The following is a 22,502-nucleotide window of genomic DNA, read 5'->3' as shown; positions in this document are numbered from 1 at the left end:
GTTAGCTTCAATTCGGATATTTTTATGCTATTTCCGTTACTACCCTTCTTTAGTACGGGGAAAATAGCTTTTTGTAGAGCTTTGAAATCCTTAAAGTCAGTATAATTTAATACCTCTACTTCGTAGGGCTGTGGTTGTGTACGTGAATTACCAATAACCGTTGGCCATTCTGAAAGAGCCCAATTCTTTTTTTTTTTAGGTTTGACTCGATTGTGGCATGTATTGAATCAACAGGCATATAAGTATGGCCTGACTCAAGATATACAATAGAAACTATTTCTACAGCAGCAGATGTTTTCAGAAACCATAAAATAGCAGCTAAAATTTGGCGATCCTTATTTTGACCTGGACAGTTGTCGCAGAATAATTTAACGTTACCCCTCTCATCCACAATTTGCAGATATTTGAGTAATGTGGTACAAATTTCATTTGCTCCTCTTTTACCATCTTCTTCGCTCCATAAAAAACAATAACCTTGCCTTGTTCCACTTTCGTAAAATGTTTCATTATACATGAAATACTTACGAGAATAGTACAGGAGCATACTGTTTCCATGAGGAGTATTAAGGTCTTTCTGCAGGTCAAAACTTGCGCAAATGAATAATTCACATGACTTAGCGTTTTTCTGAGCAGTGAGGTGAATACTTTTTGAAAACTGCACTTCCACTTCATGTTTCTTGAATTTTAAAATCTGGTCCTCACTTCGATCAGATTCTGGCGTATTCTTAAAATTTTCACATTGTACGCATTTATCTTTTTTTGGTACATGAATGCCAATATTAAATTTGTTATGAAATATATTCTTGAATACCTTCTCACTCAGACTCGCCGACCCTCAGAATCTGCACATTCTGACTGCAGATCATCTACTACTAAACCCACAACAGTATCAACTTCGCTCGCGTATCCGCTATTATCGTTTCGGCACTGAATACTCACATTGTCCCTGGAACTATCCTGGTTGATATACTCTTGAGAACCCTTCTCATCATTACCCAAACGATTATGTTCCTTTGTCTCAGAATCTATAATTGAAGTGTAACTGTTCAAATTTATTACTTCAAGAATTTCTATACCATTTATTTAGCTGACTGGTATTCCAGCGTCATCAAAAGGTAGGATTAATATATTTCGACCGCTTACCGCCAATACCTCCTATCTACATAAATAGAAATTGTGCAGGAGGGAGAAAAAACTAATTATTTTTTTTTTGTTTTTTATATTACACAACCCTGCTTCCATAAGGTAAAATACTATAGCTTTTTTCATATTTTAATACAGTTACTGTTACTATGTGTTTGTAAGTAATATAAGTTTACATATTTGACTTAGGAGAAATTGGTAGTATAAAATTGAAACTGAAAGGAAGTTGGTAGTAAATGGACTTTTATTAAAAATGCATATTCACAACTAAAGTTCTAATTCTAACGAACATAAAAGTTTTAAGTCTACTTATATATGTGGCAAGGAATCATAGAAGCCATGACAGTCAGATGGTATGACCGTTTTAAGTTCCTGTAGGTGTTTAAATTTGGTGACCGTCATAGGTATTGGTGTGTTGTGCATAGGTTTGTATTCCGTAATGACTGGTATTTGCCGTGGTCGTAATGGTAAGTCTGTCCAATCATCATCAAAGTTGAGTTTAACTTGGATGTTCCCAGTAGGTTTGTATATAATTGCTTTAATGTCCATTACCTTCGGGTCACCAACCTTGCGCTCAGGTCGTATAGTTGTCTATCTCCAGGTTGACTCATCTGCGTAATTTTTGACAAAATTGTGTAGAATCATCAGAGCTTCATATGGAAAGGGAAGGGTTCTAGCTTCTTTTGTCGCTGCCAAGTAATCGCTAGGTAAATGAATATTTCTGTTGTTAATGAATATTTCTGTTTTTTAACGTACGTTCTATAGTACTGTGCACCGCGTCCCCTTCCATTTGCGTATGTCCAACCTCGAGGAACTTTTGAGTCATGGTAACGCCATGATGCATACAAAAATTTAACAGTGTATTGGCAAGAATTGCATTCCGATTTTGGCTTGTGCATAGTCTGTAAAAAGAATAATTGCATAGTAGCAGGTGGCGTAATGAGTATTCGTGTCATATACTGTGAAATTATGGCATGCCAATTTGGTTTTAAAATAGATCGCATTGGCACTTATACAGGGACTAACTTTAACTGCTTGTACATCAGCGGTCAATAAAATGCATTTATTTCTTACTGCCCTTCCTTTGTCACATATTTTTTCATTTCTAGCTTTGTCCTTATTTTTTATATGTTGCTCGCAAAGTTCTTCACTTAAATTACCAACGGTGTGTGCTACTCAGGTGTTACACATGTCCTTTTTTAACTGTTGAATGGACAAATTCTTGCTATGAAATACTTCATTAAACTTTTTCATCGAGAATGCAGAGGTATTTTTTGATGAACAGTATTCTTTATAGATAATATATAGATTGGCTTGCGATTTGTAAAGTGATTCTAGGAAAAGTTTATTAGTATTTTTTAATTGTAGTGGGATGGCGTTTTAGGTAATGCATCCAAAAAGTTATCGAGATGTCTAGCCTGTATCTCAACATTAACCTTACTAGTTTTTGTTCTATTCAAGTTGGCATTGTTTTCTGATGGATGCATACCGTAACGACCTTTTTTAACTCATGATTGAACCGTAAATGAAACCAAACAAAGGGTGTTGAGGAACATGGTTCGACATACAGGCCGTCGAAGTGTGTTCATGCTCATCATTTCCTGGTAGTGAAAATTGGAGATTACTGCGTCTAGACGTATTTTCTGTAGTATTTCGTTTTGTACTTGTTTTATAGACGTTAGTAGATACAGAAATTTTTCTCTGGTCCCATGTTAGGTCGGACGGTGTTACCGGTAGGTTACCGAATGTTACTTAGGACATAAAGTGTATCGAAAACCTACACACACGGACAGATACCTAAACAGGAACTCAAATCATCATCCAAGCCAAAAACAAGGTATCTCTGGCGGAGAGGGCGAAGAGAATTTGTGAACCACAGCATCTCCAAAGTGAACTTCTTCATATTGAAAAAGCGCTCACCTCCAATGGTTATACCAGAAGAGAAATACATAGAGCGATGAACAACATCTCTACAAGAAAGGACGAAGAAAAAGAATGTAAAGGCAAAGCGTTCTTGCCCTACATATCGGGGGTAACGGACAGAATTGGACGAATACTTAAGAAAGCCAACGTAAAGACCATTTTCAAGCCTACAAAGAAAATCAAGGACTGTTGTAAGATCGGTGAAAGACAAACGCGACCCATTAGCAACGGCCGCAGTATATCGAATACCATGCACATGTGGAATGGTATATGTGGGAACCACGAAAAGACACACAAACACAAGGATAAATGAACATAAAAGCCATTGTCGTTTAGGACATATCGACAAATCCCCCTTTGCCGAACACGCTTTGGGAAGCGGAGAACATCGAATACTATTTGAAGAAACGCGGATGCTGGACAAAATTTTACAGTACTACCCACAGTTGTATCGGGAAGCGGTGGAAATATATAAGCACCTAAATAATTTTAATCGGATAGTAGAGGGACTGAAAATTAAAGATATGGATACCAATATTAAAATCCACAAACACCCTTCCCGTCAAACACGAAGAAAGAAAAGCTACTTCAAACGACGACACGCCCCCTCAAGCCGAAACCAGTGGAGGGGAGGCGAGTGGGATATATAAATATTGCCTCCGTAGTACAACACACCGTCATTTTCAGGTTACAAGTGAAGTAGTAACGTCTCCAGAAGATGCCAACCCCTAGTGTTGGCGAAACGTCGAGAACTAATCTCATAAGACAACGGCCCAACAGCCCGAACAAACAGTTTAACAAATCATAAATCTTATCTTATCGTCATATCATCTTATCGTCAAAATACTATTACTTTTAATTAGCCCAACGACTGTTAAACACGGAAATACCTCCTATCTTAAATATGCCCTATTATATAAAAGTTAATCTACTTTACATTTACAAGAATACCAATACCTCCTATCTAGAAAACATGACTAAAAAATAGTATGGCATCATAAAACTATACATTTTAACGCGAGTTACTAGAAAGCTATTTATACTAAATACTATTCACAACAAACATGCTAAAATATACAATAAAACTTACATTTTGTTTGGAATTGTTTGCAGCAACACGTGTCTGTCACAATATTATTATAGGTTATACGGAAGATAGAAGTTGTTGCTTCTTTGAAAAGTACGGATACATTTAGAAGGTAATGTCATACAAAGAGTTTCTCACATTACAGATTACGTACAGATACGAGTCATTGGCACATAATACATTTCGCTATGCATTAGTAGATGGCGTAAAAAGTAAAAACCTCATTTTCGACAAAACTGTTTGATAGGAGGTATTGGCGGTAAGCAGTCGATTTGACGAGGAGTCATTTTCCACTTTATTGTTGTTAGTTAGTGTAATATCGGAGGAACCGATATTATCATTTTGCTTATTGTTAGATGCTTCATTTGTTTTCACCATCTGCAGTATCAATTGTCCTTTGGATAAAGGTATCTACAAAAATGACATGAATTATACCTATACATATTTATAACTTGTTTTAAATTAGAATTTAAAGATGGACATACATTGTCATTGGGTTTTACACGTTGAAAAATAAATAGATAAACGAATAAAGAATAAAATTGATAACTTACCTTATGACACATTTTGTAATCGATGATAACAATGATTACTCACAACTAAATAAAAACGATAATACATTTAAATTATTAAAAAGTATTACAAAAGCTATTACTGATACACAGAGTGATGACAGACAAAAACACTTGTCAACATAACCACAATTTGTGGGTTACGCCCTCTGGCCAGAACCATACATCAGGTGATGCTAATGAAAAATTAGGCTTACGCCAATTATCCGGTACAGTCTGTCCCAAACCCTTCTTTCAGTGCGTTACTAATTTTGACGTCATATACGATTTTAAGAATGTCGAGAATTATTGCATGACATTTTAGTTAAATTTGAGAGTTGCAGGATTGTAATCGGCTAAATGTGAAAACGTCATTTTTTTAAAATGTGAAGTAAAAATTTTAAGAATTCAATTTTTTTTACTTTACATATTAGAGGTCCCGTCCTGTATAAAAAAATTTATTGCGCATTATATTGGAACGGCAGTTTCTCATAATTCCTATTCTATACATTCCAAGGAAAGTGCTTAATTAGCTAAGATTTATTTATGGATTTATTATTATTTATTACAAACACTATGGAATTGGAATGTTTGTTTATTTAAAATAACGATTCCTCCTATAGAATCTTTTAAGAGTTGACTGTATATATATATATATATATATATATATATATATATATATATATATATATATATATATATATATATATATATATATATATATATATATATATATATATATATATATATATATATATGTGGCTAAACACCCCTTTAGGGGTTACGCCGCTTACGCTCTCTAGATCTATGTTTTGAGGTAGATCAGTCCTCATGTTCCTTATTTAATTTTCTCAGTTATTTTTCTCCATTGTGTCCTATCTCTGGTTTTTCCTTTCCACTGTCGTATGCCCGCCTTGTTGAGATCATTTACAACTTCTTGTAACCATGTAGATCTTGGTCTTCCACGTCTTCTTTTGCCAGCTGGTGTCCATTCCAATATTGAGAATATCGTCGTAGTTGATCCTGATCTCCATACGTGTCCTAGCCATTTTGCTCTTTGTTGTTTTATTTTACACACTATATCTTCCTTAATTTCTTCCAGTAGCTCAAGGTTCGTTCTTTGTCTAAATTCATTTTCATTTATTTTTATTGGTCCCAGTATTGCTCTTAGTATTTTTCTTTCTTGTATTCTAAGGTTTTCCTCTTGTTTTTTTGTCATGCTGAGGGTTTCGGCTGCATACATCATCGTCGGTCGAATTATTGTTTTGTATACCTTCATTTTCGATTTCTTACTCAATAGTTTATTTTTTAGTAATTTCTTATTTGCATGGAAGGTCTTATTTGCTGTAATAATCCTTTCTTTGATTTCTGTTTCTCTTTCTCCATTGTTTGTTATTAATATTCCCAAGTACTTAAATTTTTCGACTTCTTCAAAAATGTATTCGCCTAGTCTAACCTTTTTGTTTTCGAAGTTTTTATCAAATCTCATTATTTTTGTTTTTTCTTGGTTTATTTTTAATCCCATTACTTTTCCTTCTGTTACCATTTCATTTAACATTTTTTCCATTGTTTTTCTATTTTTTGTTATTAGCACAATATCGTCAGCGTATGCTATTATTTGTCCTTCTCTAGTTCTAAGGGTACCTTTGTTTATTTTCCTGACGATGTATTCCAGGGCAAGATTAAACAGGGTTGCTGATAACGAATCTCCTTGTCTAACCCCTTTATTTATGACAAATTCTTCTGTGTCTCCTACTTGAGTTTTTATACTCACTACAGTTCTACTCATTGTCATTTTTATTAATCGTCTTAATTTGTTTTGTATTCCCATTTCTTTCAGAGCTACCATTAATTTTGATCTTTTTATTGTATCAAATGCTTGCTGAAAATCTATAAAAAGCAGTTCAATTTCTATTTTATATCCATGAGCTTTTTCCATAATTTGTTTAACTGTATGTATGGCATCTGTTGTAGACTTTCCCTTAATAAATCCGCATTGATAGTGTCCTATGATATTCGTCATAGCGTTGGTCAGTCTTCGATGTATTAAGGTCGACATAATTTTATATGCTGTGTTTAATAGCGTCAGTCCTCTGTAGTTATTACACATTTGTTGGTCTCCTTTTTTATGAATCGTGATAATTTGTCCTTTGTTCCATTCTTCCGGCATTTTTTCTTCGTCCCATATGTCTTTTATTAAATTGTACAGTTTTTCTTTTAATTCTTCACCACCATATTTTATAAGTTCCATATTGATCCCGTCTGATCCTGAAGATTTACCATTACGGCTGCTATTTATAATTTCCTCAACTTCCTCTTTTGTTGGTCTTTCTAGCTGGTTTCCTAACATCATTGTCTCTTCTTCTACGTTTTCATTTAGGTCTTGATCTTCTTGCTCTGTTAATAATTCTTTAAAATAGTGAGTCCAAATTTCTTTATACTCTTCATCATTTTCTAATACTTTTCCATTTTTATCTTTTATGCCTTTTATCTTTCCTTTAAAAGTTTTGTTTTGCTCGCTAATTTTCTTATAAAATGCTTTTGTGTTTCTGTTCTTACTTTCTTTTTCTATTTCTTTTATCTTATCATCTAACCAGGCACGTTTAATTTTCCTTATTTTTTTCTTACATTCATTCCTTATTCTATTGTATTCTTCCCTATAATCCTGTCTATTTGTTCTTATCCACATTTGTCTAATTTCTATCTTCTTTTTTAGCATGTTATGGCATTCTTCATTATACCATTCTTGTTTTTTTTTGTTTCTTTTTATTCCTATGTGTACATCCGCTGTTTCATTTATACATTTTTTTAAATTTCTCCATTCTGTTTCTATATCCTTTGTATATTTACACTGTTCCTTTAGTTTTTTGTTCATGTCATCAGCATACTTAATCCTTATGTCTGGAGCATTCAGTTTTTCTACGTACCATTTGTCTTTCATTGTCGTGTTTTTTAGAGTTCTTTTGACTTTTTGTTTTACCTTTGCAGTCACCATAAAATGATCTGTGTCTGCATGCGCACCTCTGTAAGTTCTCACGTCCGTAACCGATGTTTGTTTCCTTCTTGTAATCAGAATATGGTCTATTTGGGACCATGTTTTTTGGTCTGGGGAAATCCATGTTACTTTATGGTATTTAGGATGTTCGAAATTTGTACTAATGATAATCATATTGGTACTAGCTGCTAGGTTACATAATCTTTGACCATTGTCATTTGTTTTTTCGTGTAATGTGTGTTTACCTGCTACTTGGTTAATGTAGTCTTCCTTACCTACTTGGGCGTTAAAATCTCCCATTACCAGTATTGTGTCTTCTCTAGGTAAATTCTCCATTTCTCGTTCAAGTTCCTCATACATTTTGTCTTTTTCCTCCGCAGCAGCACTTTCAGTTGGAGCATATACGTTTATGATTGATATATTAAATGGTTTGGCGTTAATTCTCAGGTAAGCCATACGTTCATTTATTGGTTTAAATTGCATAATGTTATTTTTTATTTTTCCCATAATTATGAAAGCAACTCCATATTGACCTTGTTTTCCATGTCCCGAATACTGTAGTGTGTAGTTTTTTTTATTTATTTCTCCTTGACCTGCCCATCTAATTTCTTGAATCACTGCAATATCAATTTGGTATCTTTCTAGTTCTGAGACAATCTCCTGCATTTTTCCTGGTTCAAGCATTGTTCTGATGTTCCACGTACTTATTTTTAGTTCATCGCGTTTTTTCATTTTTCTATTATATTTTTTCCTGCTCGTCTGTTTTATCTTATCTAATCTATTCATGTCCTTTTCCTTTGTCATTTTCGTTTCCGTTTTTTGTTGTGTGTACGATATTTGTTGTTTTATCGGTTTTTTGGCGTGTCTTGGTTTGCCTTTTCCAGTTCATTCTTCTCTTTGTTCCATTTCCATATAGCCCCGTCAATATTTAATTTTTGATAACCTACTCTGGTGTTCATACCTTTTTCTTGTTGAAATTTTGCAATTTTCCGTATTTCTTGTTGGATCTTCATCTCTTCTTGCGTTAGATCGTTATTGATGTATATTTCTGGCTTTGATGCCCTTAGTTTGTTTTTGTTCTTCATGATTTTAATTTTTTCATTTCTGTTTTTTAGTTTTACAAGACATGTTTTGTCGCCTATTTTATAAGCATCTTCTATTTCTACTTTAATGCCTAATTCTTTTTCCACGAAATTTGCCATAATCTCGTTGACTACATTTGGGTTATTTGTATCCATCGGTAGACCCTGGACAATAACATTGTTAGCCTTTCTCTCTTTCTCGAGCTGTTCTACCTTCATTTTCACTATCTTTAGTTCCTGCTTCATTTCATCATTTTCCTTTTTTAGTTGTTGGTTACTTTGTTTGAATTCATTTATTTCTTTTTTTAATTCTCTGAGGTCATTTCTATATTCTCGTTGTTCTTCTTTTATTCCTTTTACCTCCGTTGTTAGATGTTTTGTTTGATCTGTTAAATTTTGCATCATTTTTAAAAGCTGATCTATTTTGTTTTCATCTTTCTGTTGTTTGGTTGGTGTTCTGGTAAGTTTCTTGCTCTTGTTGAAAATATCTTCATCATCTTCCTTTCGACTTCTTTTTTTATTGTCTTCTGAGGTGTAGTCATCATCGCTATCCATTTTTATTTCTTTTTTATGTATTTTTTACTCTATATTATAGCAAGCGGTAAGTTCTAGTTCTCCGGTCAACCCGTCAGAAGCTCTAGAACTTCTCAAGCAATAATTGAGTATGAAATTTAAATTTATTAAATATTTTATTTCTTCTAAATTTTGTTTATTTAGTTAATATTATTAATTAGCGGATTTCCTTTCTTGGATTTTTGAAACTTTTTGGATAACCGGCAACGTCGCATTCAATTTGATCAAGACTTGTCTTCTTATCTGTTATTAAAAGAACTGGAATTTCTAAATGTTGTTTTGTTTTGAATACAATAAAATGTTTTAAAACTTACTTACAGGTCACTTTTTGCCAATTTTCTTTGCACTGCAGAGAGTTTATGTCCTCATACAATTTTTCACGTATAGTTTGGATTTTATTTCTCACTATTACCTCAAAAATCGGAATAAACACTGGTAAAAATGTTTAACACTTTTATTTCGCACAACGCGCTGTTGTGCGAATGTTTAGTATTATCAAAATTTTAAGAGTTGACTGTGGCGAGATAAAAAATTTACTGGCAATTGCAAGGCATCAAAGCAAACATTCCTCTGATAAAATTACATCGATTGAAATCAGTCGTATTCGGATAAGTAATTTTTGGAAAGTTTCTGTGGCAGCCAATAGTTTAATTTTGTGAAGATTTATCATAAAATCGTGGAAATAGTTTAAATAGTGAGTTATTCTACGATTGAGTGTGCAAATGAAAGAGTGTTATGAAGTATAGTTAAAAAAACAATGTAAATAGTTTAAATAGTAAATCAGTTGATTTTTGAGTTAATCTACGTTCCGGTATGCAGATGAAATAGTGTTAATGCAGTTTAGTTAAAAAACAAGATACCGAATGTAAGTTTACCTTCTTTTTTTATGAATAACAAAAATGAATATTATATTTCAAACAATCCGATTCACAATAAAATCAATGATTACAGGGGATATGTGGCTGGCATCAATTATATCTTACATTTCAATAAAATGTGGTTCTAAAAAGAACCGTTTTAATACATATGAATATCCATAACGGTAATAGTTTATTTAAGATTTAAGATATTTCCTCAATATCAGTCCTGAATTCCCAATCTGATTCAGTATCTGATTCGTTGAAATCAATAATTATTGGAGATATGTGGCTGGCATCAATTTTTTTGGCTGTCTCCCAGTATTCATTAATGATATCTTCTGCATGTCTTACATATTGCTTCCATTTTTCTGGTGTAACCTTAAAAAGTTAACCACAATTATTATCTACGAATTTCAGTACGCTTAAATTACCTGCTCTAATGCTTCTTTCCAAATACTTAATACAGTACTTTCATTTACAGTACCTGCAGAACTTATTTTTGCATCATAATATCTTTTAGAATCTGACCAAACATTCTCAATTGGGTTAAACTGACAATGATATGGAGGCAATCTCAATACTCTATGACCATGTTGAAGTGCCAGTACATCTAATCTGTAGAATAAAACAAATATAATCTCATTTATTAAATATCTCTTAGTACAAACTTGAAAACTTTATCTGGTAAATGTTTTTTCACCATCTCCAATAATTCAAGTTTCATCCTGGTTGTTGAAACACGTATATGTCTCCCCTTTAACCATTCTACTAAAGAGTGTTTAGTCCAACTTGAATTTGGTATTTTTTCCACTAAACTAGAGTGGTAAGGTGCATTGTCCATAATTATTAACGACGGTTCTTCTAAATTTGGCAAAAGTTGATATTCAAACCATTTTTCAAAATTTTCTGCATTCATCGAATCATGATAATCTCGAGTTGTTTTTCCACTTTTGTTGAAAATTAGACTGCAATTATCAATGAATCCATTTTTACAACCCGCATGGAATACAATATATCGTACACCTTCTCCGGTCCTCTTTCTAACAGCATTAATGCTGCCATCTTGCCAACTCTTGCGGAATCCTCCCTTGCTATATATCCAGGTCTCATCCAAAAAAACTGGTTGTAACGGGTGTAAATCATGTTGATTTTTCTTTTATATGCCACATGTGATTGTTCCATTAGATATTTTCGATTTGATATCTTGCAGTTTAACCATCTGAATTTCATATTCAGATGGTAATAAAAAACCCTACTCAGTGAATTAGTAGAAATGGTAATTTCATGTATGTCCTTCAGTTTTTCTTGAAGAGTATGAAGGGTAACATGTTGGCCTAAAATGAACAAGAAAAAATGTAAAGACGCTATAGAGCGTTCCACGTTAAGAAAATAACATTGTGCTTATGGAGATCAGTGTTGCCAAAACTCTCAGGCAAGTGTTGCTATTAGATTGTCCATATACGATTCATTCTAATCAGAGCCGTATTCAGCACTGTGCAGTTGTAGTTAATTAATTTCACTAATAAAAGGTTAAAGTATAGTTGAATACAAAATAATGCATTCTAAATACTTGTTTCTTTAATTGAAGGATATAGGTATGTAATTATTATAGAACTAATAAAAATAGTTAAATTTTACTATTGTTTAACATTACATATTTATAAACGCTTTAGATAAGATGTAACTAAAAAAAAACAACAAGTGCAGCTTTAATTTTATTTTCATGTAAAAAATTATTGTTGGCCTAAAATGAACACGAAACAATGTAAAGACGCTAGTGATATTTCAGTAGGTCGTGGCAAACTATATTTTGATACAAACCGATATACAAATACACGAGTTCTAATAACATGTTCATATTTATTGGTTAATGAAGGTCCTAATTTTCACATACTGAAGTACTCATTGCAACAGAATAGCTAGCATCTGTTTGGATGCCTTCATTTGCCAATCGTCTTACTGTTGGTAACGAAACTCCTAACGCCTCGGCAACACGCTAAAATGTATAGTATTTAAACTACTATTAATATTTTTTAGAATAATTTAAAATTTACTTCACGAACGGCAGAAACTGGTAATAAAGTTGTCCCAGCCTCTTTTTCTAATTGAAAATAATTTAATAATTTTAATATTAGTCTTTGTTCATTCTCGGTATATCTCGGCATATTTAAAATATTTTTATGACAATAAATACAAAATTAAATTTCCACTGTAAAATGTCTGAAAATACTAACCTGGAATGACAATTATCATTTTATCAGTTGACATTGTCAAAGTACTGTCACTATTGAGACCATCTACGTCAAATTATATTTATGCGCATCATTGATTGGATATCTATTTAGCGCATTCTAAACTCAAACCAATTATATATCCGTAAGTAGAATTCGCTTTAATATGCAAATACCCTTAAACGATACATAATTCTATGTATAATACAAGTTCTATGTATAATAATCACAGACTCGCGTTTTTTTCTGTCACTTCTAGCTTAATGCGTTAGAGAGAATTCGATCAACTATGACGCGTTGAAAGAAGGGTTTGGGATGAACTGTACGTGATATTAGCTGTTCTGGGTTACGCCGTAAGGGTTACGCCAAATGTTGGGATAACATTGTGAAACCGCCAAATGTATATAATGACACTATTATGATATTCTATAGGTTTATATTCAGGGCGTGCATGATTTGGACGCTAAATTTAAAATTCGACACTGAAAAATAAAATTACCTGTTTCTGCATACATGATTTGGACGCTGGGTGTAATTGAAATGTAAATGGAAAGTCAGGTAATAAAATTCTAGAGATTAAGCTTGATAAGGTTTATTTGCCACTTTGAAATAAATACGACATACATTTTACGAAATGGAATCGATCGATACAGTTAGTTTGATACTCATGTATCCTATTTCTAACGAACATAATTTTTTTTCTACTCTTTGGATCTTTAAGTCTATTACTTTCACTATTACAGACACTATTCACACGTATTAGTTGTTAAATGTAAACTCTCACTCATCGCAGCCCACATCTCCGACGGAAATGTTGCGTGGTCGCCAATGTAGTTGTCCAATAAGTAGTCGGAAAACTTTTCAATTTTTGAATCCTTTGGTTGAATAGCCATAAAATCATATATGAAAGATTCTTAGACTTCTGAGGGAGGTAAAAATGGCAGCCCAAAAATATATTTCAGCAATTTAGATATTTCACTGTCTGCCAATTTATATTCCCGAATTAAGCCACAACCACCGATATTACGATACCAAGCTTGCATAAGACGAAAACGGCACCCTTTAATCCTTTAATGTGCACATTTGGAAATTCAAAACGCGCAGTATTGTGGATAGCAATTTTAAAATCGGAGAAAATGATTTTTGGATTGAATTTTAGACCAATTACTTCACATTTGCGTTTCAAAACATTAAATAGTTTTATATAGGTTTGTTCCGATTTGTCGGGAAGTAAACAATAACACAATGGTATATAATGTCCATTGATAAATACATGTATGGTAAAAACTTGCTTGAAATATTGAGCACAGTAATTAAATGTACCGTCCATATAAATCGTTTCACTGCCGCACAGAAAACGCATGTTAGTGTTACACGAGAAGATGATAATGTTAGAACTTAGTTCAACCGCAAATATAAAATTCTCGTCTTTAAGTGTTTTGATATTCATAATATTTACCGCAGCAATAGTTTTTTATTTACTTTTGGGCAGTTTCGGTTGAGCCATTCGCCGTTCACTGTATATTTGATTTCGTATTAAATTAACGTCTTTAACAGACATGTGGCTCAAGCAATCTACATTTTCTTTCAACGCACTATGTATGATTTTGGACGGCCTTTCGGTCAAATTATCCTTAGCCTTCCTTTTGGCACTGCTACGCACAATCTGTCTATTAAGCGTCTTGATATTTCACTCGTGATTATGTTCTAGATTACTTCGGATCACTAACTTTTCTGGCCCTTTCGTGAATATCTTCGCTTTACACGACCGTTTTACGCACCTCCAATACGTTTCTCCCGATTTTAGTACTTTATCTTAAGAAAAAGTAAAATTGTTCACTTTGAGCAAAATTTTACCACGATTACTTACTAACGTTGAAATTTCCATGTTCACTTTTCACTATTCTCTGACAAACTAATAACTAGTAACTAAGTAAATTTCAATGACCATCATTAAACCCTAATTATATCTAATATCTGGTACCTGCGATAATCCTTCCGGCAGCGTCCAAAACAAGGGTACTTTTAAGACCCTCAGGTACTTCAGCGTCGAAAACATGCCCGCCCGTTTTTTTACTTTAAAGATTTTATTTTTTCATCATTCATAACAAATTTTTTCTCATTTGAACTCTTAATATACTATATTTATACATAAAAAATCCATATTAAACTTGATTTTTTTTATTTTGTAGCGTTATAAACGTCACATGTTTGATCTTTTCTTTAAGTAATTATTTTATTTCCATTTCTTTTGATTTCAGTCATTTGTTGACGTTCCGTTTTGTTTTACTATTTTTCTTCTAAAAACAGTTGGCGCGGTCAATTATTGTATTGTAACAATTAAAATTTGCTTATTGAGGGTTAAAAGGGGAGACTGAACAATTACTGGGCTTGGAGATAGGGTAAGCAAATAAATTGAAACGTTTGGGACTACTACTAACGACTGGGACTAACTACAAAAAAGAAAACAAAAAATATTTACAGATATGTCTTGGGCAACACTACACAAGAAGATTCCTAAATAAAAAATTATTATGTAATAAATATTTCTTTATAAAAAACCAGTGATATATGACGTATAATATATATTATTAAAATTAGTATTAGTTTTTGTGGATAGATGGCGCTCGGGTTTTCATTGAGGAAAGACAGACAGAACAAGCAAATTAAAATATTGACGACTAATAAAAATGTCAAGAAAAACTGAACAAAAGAACAAAAAGGGAAATAATATGTCGGCAAATAATGAAGTTAGAGTAATTCTACTGATGGCTTATAAAAGAAGAAAATTTATTCTACCTATCAATATTGTTAAAAAAAGTTAAGAACAACAATTTTGAATATTGCAAAATCATTTTGCAAAAACATGTCGATTTTTTGTTTATAAACAATTAGATTAACGTTTTAACCATTACCTAAAGGAAAATTATTTTTTCATAGGGTAAAAGCATCAGTTATTGGCCTCTTAAGAAGAGCGCGTCGATATATTTATGAAATGTTTTGACACTGTGGGCTAGTATGACTATTTTTGACATCATGGAATTTCATTATTATTTCTGCATATTGCACAATTTTATTATGTTAATCTTTTATGTCTGAAAGTATTTTACATGGGTTCTTTTGTAAATGTACAAATTTACCAGATATTGGCCACACTGTTCCAATTATTGACACGATATGTGTTTCCATCATTTTTTAAAGTGATATTTTACCACTTCACTCGTAATTTAAAATAGGTAGGTAGGTAGGTACCTATTTGGGCAAGCAAGGATTTTGTAATGAGTGTGGACACAAAAAAACAGCATGTCAAAGTAAACTTTTATTTTTTATTCTGACAAGATTCGCAAACATATACTTGATCTGTGTCCCCATAGAATCTAGTTACGTAAGTTATATTATGTTCTACATATGTTCGAAGACACATTTGGCATCGAATGCCTTCCTTATACTCTGTAATATTTAGTACACATAGGTAACGCGCGCCTTTAGAAACTTTTTGATTTTTAAAATGTGATGGAATGTTTGATACCAAGTTTGTTTATTTAGAGCGCGAAAGAATGTTCGATACCGAGTTACGATTTTCAAAGTGTGAAGTAATATTTGATAATAAATTATCAGACAGAATTGTAATTTTTGTTGAGGACTGTTTTGTATTATCATTAAATAATTTTCGTTTGGGTACAATTTTATTCTTAGGGCTTGGAGATTTAGTGTGGGCGAGAAATATTTTTGGAGATAATCTTAAATTCGCTTCAGGTGTAGGTAAATGCTTAAAAATATCAATAATATTTTGCTTATTTACAGGAATTGATGATTTTGTTTGAGAATGAAATTCTGGTATAGGAACTTTAAGAAATTCAGGTAGTGGAAGCTCAAAAACCTTAATATTGTTACTTCTACTTTCCTGGTGTAGAGGTCTTAAGACTTTCAATGCTTTTCTTGACTTTTCTTGATATTTTACAATAGGAAAATGAACTTTTGCATACATTTGGTGAACATTTGGATTTAACATATTTATAGCAGATTTTAAAACTGGAGCAAACTGTACTTTTTTTAACACTTTTTGGGGGTTGTGTCTCCTAAACTGAAGCACAGCTTTGTTCCAAAAAGTTTTTAGAGGCTTAAACGCAGCCACATTCGCTGGTTGCATTAATCTCGTGGCATTGGGATATAAAGCTACTAAAATAATTTTGAAATCTCTCCAAAGTTGACTTGTCTGTACAGTTAAATGGGTTTTATGCCCATCAACAAAAAGTATCATCGGACATGTAGTATTATTTTGTTCTGAATAAGGGTTAAATATATTTCAAATGTATTCGTAAAAGTTTTTGTTATCCGTCCAACCAGTTTCTGTTAAACCAATACCCCACGAATTCTCACAGCACTTAATATATCATTAGGCAATCTCTTATGGCGATCAATTATCAACGGAGGTAAAATACTTCCTATTGCAGAAAATGTGAACATAATTGTTAAGTTAACCTTTGGGTTATGTTCAATTTTATAGACATTTCTTGAACCCTTTATAGCCAAAACCTTTTTATTTTTGGGACATAAATAAAACATGTCTCGTCACCATTGAAGATCCTTGTTGGGTCTTGAAGAACATCTTTAATTCCTTTTTTTATCTAGTTAAGATAAAAAAGGAAGGAAGGGTAAGATTAATTTCTCTTTGGTTAATGTTTGAATTTGCTAATGTCAGTCCCTCTGAGTCCGTAATGTCGTTAACATGAATAGGAAATCCTCTATTTTGACAATAAAAAATCCAGAGTTTAACCTGTTCCTCTTCATTCTTCGAAAGAAATGGATCTGGTCGAGTAGAAAAAAATTTCAGTATATAGTACTTACCGGCTAACCCAAGTTTGTCTAGATAAATAACAAAAATTTGCTTGCAAACTAACGGCACAGAATAGTATCTCAATCAACGTCGAATACTGGCTAAAACATAGTGGATACCTTGAAACTAGATATGTCGTACTTTGGTAGACATGATGCCAGACTTAAAAAAAGTAGTCAGATTTAACAAAATACCAACATTTTCCTAATTTTATTCAGAACATATTAGAGGCCAATAACTCACTCATGGCCAACAACTGGTCCATTTACCCTATTTGGAAAGTTTGTAGTTTTTTCACAAATTTAAAAGAAGTAAAAGTTGTTCCAAGACAATTTGGGAAGTTGGTCCCTTTTTTTAAAAAGTCACAGCAGCTTTGTTTACAACTATTAAGTGATCTATAAAAAACTCGGTGTGTTTGCAACTTTCATCTCATTACAAGCGAAAATCTTAACTAATCTAGAAACAGCAGTTAAAGTGGTCAAATTAAGAGGACCATGGGCCAGTGCTGGAGAATCAAGAAAGGACAGATTTATTAATATAAACGTATTGTGTTAAACAAAATTGATGTTACAGCTGATAAATCGTATTGATATTTCCGGAAACTAATTGTCGAAACCAAATTCACATTTCTGCTTTAATCTGTGCCTTCTAAGAATTGCTAGGCAAAACAGACGTTGATAAAGATGAAATTAGAGACATGGGGAATCTAAAATTGCATTCCACAACATATGTCCTCAACTAAGCAAAAATCCTTAGCGAATTGGTTTCTAGTACTCATAAAGAGTATACCGAAATAAAATGAAAGACAGTTAAGATTTGATTTCACGTATAGTGCGTCTGTATATCCGCTTATACGTATTTCATCCTGAAAGGAAACTTCGGGGCAACTATTCACAATCGCTCTGAACGTGAAAACAATCTTTCCTGTCGTAGTAGAAGCAACACTAAAATGGCCTCGATATGGACGCAATACCAACGTCTGATAATTTCTGTTTGTAAATAGCCGCTCCGAAGATTCCTTTTAGGATGAAATACGTATAAGCGGATATACAGACGCACTATACTTGAACCATTCCGGTTTTCCTATTGACATTGTTGCGACAGTTCCGTTAGATTTATTTCATATAGAAAAAGTCCCTAGACGAAAAATAAGAACTAGTTCTAGATCATTCAAGATGATTTTGAAAATTACTGACATTTCTAGTGACGTTTGGAACATCAGATAAAATATATAAACATAAATTCTTGAAAGTTGGAGTAACAGAAGTATTTGAGTTTTGAAGTTATAGTTGTCAGTAAGTTAAAGTTGTATTGTTATTAAAATCATTACATAATGTTCCTTTTGTAAATATTGTTAATAGTTATTAATATTATTATTTTTTTATTAATATTATTATCATGGTAAATTAAACATGTGCGTAAGTAAGTTATGTATATTGTCATTTTTAAATACTTATGAATATTGCATTTTAATTTGTATTGTATTATTATATTGAATTATGTTGCAGTGTATTGTATTGTTTTTTTTTATATTAATAACAAAATAAACAATGCATTTTACTGCAGAGTATGTGTAAAAATTTTTTTTGCATTCAACTCCTTTCATACATATATGAAAATAAAAATATACTATTTCATCAAAATATTGATTCAATCCTTCATTTACTATACTCCTATTACAGGTCAAATGTTGTTTATATACAGCAAACGATGCACCATATATCTATATATCTAATTCTGTTTCTCTTTCTGCTCTCTCTTACCTATAGCATTACATATGTAATGATTGTGCAGCATGACTCCCATATAAATTAGTAACGGCGAACGCGTGTATAGAAGTATAACTTCTACCGGCAGTCCCACTGAACTGCCACACCCGTTTTCATTTATGGAATTTAATAAACATCCTTTAATTTAAAAGTTGTATTTTGTCTAAAACTTGTTCACTTATCCACGACCCCAGCTCTCCAATAACCCCCGTTGTTGGAGAAGTGCCGTTCGCACAAGTAGTGATTGTTTTGCTTGCCCTATCTTCGCCCCGATAGTTTCTGTCTCCAATTTTATACCCCATAATCTTACCCTGAGGTAGGCAAAAATATATTTCGTTACAAATATAGGTACACTCCAATGTGCTTAGTGCATTTAGGAACCTAGCTAGCTCAAAAAATTTTAGTTTAATGGATGCCATTTCTTCATCTGTAGCAAGAAATTTAATATATCTTTCTTTTAACCTCCCTAATGCAGTTATTACACGTTTAATTACCCTTCAACTAGTACTGGCACTTACACCTCCAAAATCTCCTAATTCTAGTCAAAAGCTTCCAGTTGCACAAAATCGTAACGTGTACAACAGCTGATTTATGGGTGGTAAAGAATTGTTTCTGAAAAAGAAGTGAAATGTAATATATTAACATTTTGTATTTAAACTTGCACATACTTGTCTGTAATAAACTCCCAAATCATTTTCTGTTGGTTCCAACAGATATAAAACTGTTGGTTTAGACATTTGAAACCTTCTAAAAAAATCCACATCGTCCAAAGTTTCAAAATAATTTGGTCGATTCTTGATAAATCGAGGTCTTCTTTCTGTTTCTTCTTCAGAATCAGATGAGGAATCGAATCGATCTAGATTTTCGATAAACTGTAGTGCTTCCATATTATAAATAGTACCAAAGCAACACTTAATTAATACAAAATAATACAAAAATAACTGACTATAGAATAACAACACACAAATTAAGGTAAGAAGCAAATTATTGACAAACTTCACAAGTACATCCGTCAAAACTGTTAAAACATAACCTCACTTTTAACTATAAGTAATACCACAGTATAAATAACAACCTATATAATTCTCACTCTACCGCGGTACCTTTGATCTTTTTAGTCAAAATTCGGTGAGACCTTGATGCCATATTGTTTGGACGAAAACAGAGGATTGGCAGTCCCACAGCCACCTTTACTTCCAAGCCATGAAGTAAAAATGGCAACACCGCATTCTATAACGTCGGTAGTCTGATAGTCAGCTGTAAGGTCTACTAGAAAATCAAACTAATTTGAATTTTAGGAAACTGATATTTTGAAAACTTCAATTCATTAAAGAAATGTTTTTAGGGAAATAAAATTAATAAAACCTTATATATACCTAATAAATATATATAAAGTTTTATTATTATTAAGGTTATATTATAAATAAAATAATCAGTAGAGTAAAATTTATTGCACCTAAAATACAGTTTCAAACAGTTAATCTTACATTCAAATGAAGTCATCAAGTCAAGAATCACTAGAAATTTTAAATATTAAGTACTTAAGCATATAAATAACACAAACATTAACACAACATGAGTTCGGTTCTGCATCGATAACTATAATGTTGTACTCAATGTGGGCTCCGAATATTTTTAACATTAACAAAGTTTAATGTAAGTTATAAATTGTGAATCTTAGTGATATATTGGAATAAACTGTAAGTGTATAAACTCTTTACATAATATCCAGTTAAATTAGCATTAAAATCAGCAAATTTCAATTATTTGTTATTGTTGTCAATAAACAAATCCAGTTTTACCAGCAAATAACCGCTTTTAGTAAAGACCGACATACCTGTTTTAGCAGGTGTACAGAGTCGGACTTACTTTTCATAAACGTTTATTAAAATGAATTCAAACATGGAATCACACAACAGTTCTTCAATACAAGGCCATCAAAATCAAATAAACACATCACAGTTATACTCTTCGGCAGCGTCGAGAGTGCAATTTCCTTTAAAGTCCCAAGCAATTATCTTTAGTGCCTTAGAAAACACCAAACTTCAAGACTACCTTCTCCCACTTGGAAATATAATTCAACCGAAAAATATAACCTTCTCTTCTAGATTATCTAATAATCGCATATGTATGTATTTATCCAATAAACAAATAGTCGACGATTTTATGAATAATCATGGTCAAATAGAAATACAAGGTAGCAGAACGACTTGTGCTCTCCGGCGTATGTCCTTCAATACCGCACGATTTGCTAATCAATGAGTTACAAAAAATCGGCATAGTTCCTGTCTCCCCTATGACCTTCCTCAAAATAAGTGCTTCTATGCCTGAATACAATCACATCCTTAGTTTTCGAAGACAAATCTATATCAGTCCTCACAATCTAACACTACCAGAGTCATTTACTCTTGTTTTTGACAACACGACATATAGAATATTCATTTCTCAAGACAGTTTAGTTTGCTTTAGATGCAAGAAGCCAGGACACATCGCTTCACAGTGCTTCGAACCACTAGCTCAACTAAACCCCAACCAAAACAATGAAGCATCGGTATCCAGCGCAACAAATATATCCTTGCAAGCATCCAATGACACAAACCCTTCCCAGTGTGAACAAATGTCTATTTCTAATATCCCGGTGACATCGAACAAAGTAGATGCATCAAATAAGGACAGTCACATAATTAATCAACCAAAAAGAAACTTTGATGAAATTATTTCACCTGAAGCAGATCCATCTTCAAAAGAATGTAACATTTTTTCACCACCTAAAGTCCAAGCAAAATCTAAAAAAGCTAAAATTAGTTCAGCAAGCACTTCTGAATGCTCATTTTCTCTCTTACTTGACCCTGCTAAAAACTTCATAGAAAATCACGCTCTACCTTTCCCTCTAAACGTTGATCAACTTAACATGCTCCTAATGAATATCACGGGGTCAACAGATCCAATAACCACAATTAAATAATATACCACAGATCTATCAGCTTTGTCAAATATGCTCAGTCAAGTTTATCCCCATTTAAAGGAAAGATCCATAAAACGTAAATTCACGTCCATAAGGAAAAAAATCCATAATTATATTAACAGTGAGACATCGGAAGCGGAAAGTGACACATCTCAGTTAAGCCAACATTAAATTCAAGTCTCTACTTCAGTGGAATATTGATGGTTTTTTCCATCGCCTTGCTATGCTCCATCATCTAATTGGTGAACAATCTCCTGATGTAATATGCCTACAGGAAACTAATCTGAATCCCTCAAAAAAATATAACTCCAACCAATATGACTGTTTTCGCAAAGACAGGATATCAAATAATAATTTTTCTTCAGGCGGTGTAGCCACATTAGTAAAAAAATCACTATCGGCGAAAGAATTTCCAGTGGCTACAAATCTGGAAGTTGTAGTCGTGGAAATACAATCATCAAAGAGGTATTTTATTTGCAACGTTTA

The sequence above is a fragment of the Diabrotica undecimpunctata genome, unplaced genomic scaffold (assembly GCF_040954645.1).
Source record: "Diabrotica undecimpunctata isolate CICGRU unplaced genomic scaffold, icDiaUnde3 ctg00000507.1, whole genome shotgun sequence".
Classification (NCBI taxonomy): domain Eukaryota; kingdom Metazoa; phylum Arthropoda; class Insecta; order Coleoptera; family Chrysomelidae; genus Diabrotica; species Diabrotica undecimpunctata.
Note: the sequence above shows the minus strand (reverse complement) of the source record.